Raw genomic sequence first — 1,459 nt, 5'->3', positions numbered from 1 at the left:
AGCTTCACAGAGGTGCCCATCATGGTTGGGTGGTGTGGGGAGGAGGGTGGTTGAGACAGGAGGAGCACAGGGGGCAGAGGCACGGGGAACAGCCGACGTCCCTGTCTGGGGCCTGGATGTCTTCCTGAGGATCAGGCCAGGAACCCGACCCTCCTGCACTACGGCTTCCGTCCGAGGTGGCGCGGGAGGCCCCCACGCCTTCCCGCACACAGAGGGCCCTGGGCACCCCTCCTTTCCCCGGCCTTCACATCCCGGTTCCCAGGGCTGCGTGCTCACGTGAGACCATAAGTCACAGCACCGTAAACCACTCCAGAGTGTGTAATAAGTGAATTATTTACCCATGACCCTGGCTGAATGTTCATGGGGATAAATGATTAAGCCGCAGATCTGTCAAAAAGTTCCCATAAATAAGTAACTCTGGGCCGCCTTAATGGGCTTTGTAAATTACTCATTCCTGCCACCGCTAGATCGCTCTCTGGGGCCAACTCCTCGGGCCTGCTGATTTACTGCCCAGGTCGGCACAGGGTGACACAAACTCGGCTGGCCAGCTGGGCAGACTCCCCAGGTGCCAGGCCACCTGGCAGAGCCCCCCCAGGGATGGGGTGACTGGGAACAGGTTACTCTCCAGCGTCACCTCGCAAGAATGTGTGGTCAGACGTGAGCCGACCTTGGCCTCCCGGAGTCTGTGCGCCAGGATCACGCTGAGGTGCCCCCTTTTACCCAATCGAATGGAGGAGGTGCAATGCGGGCAGCACAAACATGAGAGCTATTTGCCTCCTTCAGGGGAATATCTAACTCAGCTGAAGAAATTGGGGAGATAGCAAAGCAGCCCTGCCTTGTTCCTGACCGTAAGGGACACTTCTGCTGCAGTCCCACAGCGGTGCTTGAGTTAAACTGAGACCAAAGAGTCTATCACAGGACAGAGTGGGGGAGGCAGCGGCTGACAGACAAAAACTCGTGAGCATCTCTAATGAACCCCCACAGGTAAATTCTGGTTCTGTGAACCCACAGGCTGGATGTTTATGTCCCCTTCAATGCCCCCCCCCCCCGTGTGATGGCACTTGAAGTCAGGGCCTTTGGAGGTGAGTAGGCCGTGACAGTGGACTCTTCTGATTGGTGCCCCGTTATTTCACACATGAAGGAAACATGGATCGTTCCTCTCCCGTGTGAAGATACAGCAAGACGGCACCATCCACGGGCCAGGAAGGGAGCCTTCACCAGAACCCAGCCTGCTGGCTTCTTGATCCTAGATGTCTGGTCTCCAGGACGGTGAAAAAGAAGTGTCTGCTGTTGAAGTCACTCAGTCCGTGATGTTTGTTACAGCAGCTCCAGACGACTAAGACACTAGCTAGGCATCTGTGGGTCAGATTCCTAAACGTCTTTCCTTTTATTTTCTTCAGCTGTGGGAGATGAGGGTCATGACTACTTTTAGGGATTAAATTAGATAATACATGTAAAA

At 55.0% G+C, this 1,459-nt stretch overlaps 1 long non-coding RNA gene across 1 annotated transcript; it reads left to right on the top strand.

Annotated features, from left to right (window-relative positions):
- The first annotated feature begins 345 nt into the window (after positions 1–345).
- Positions 346–1,459, top strand: LOC144374725 (uncharacterized). The gene is made up of 2 exons (XR_013434054.1): positions 346–984; positions 1,142–1,459. It is a non-coding gene; the product is annotated as an uncharacterized LOC144374725 (long non-coding RNA).

The sequence above is a fragment of the Ictidomys tridecemlineatus genome, unplaced genomic scaffold (genome assembly GCF_052094955.1).
Source record: "Ictidomys tridecemlineatus isolate mIctTri1 unplaced genomic scaffold, mIctTri1.hap1 Scaffold_844, whole genome shotgun sequence".
In the NCBI taxonomy this organism is placed as follows: Eukaryota; Metazoa; Chordata; class Mammalia; order Rodentia; family Sciuridae; genus Ictidomys; species Ictidomys tridecemlineatus.
Note: the sequence above shows the minus strand (reverse complement) of the source record. Positions and strands in the feature narration are given on the sequence as shown.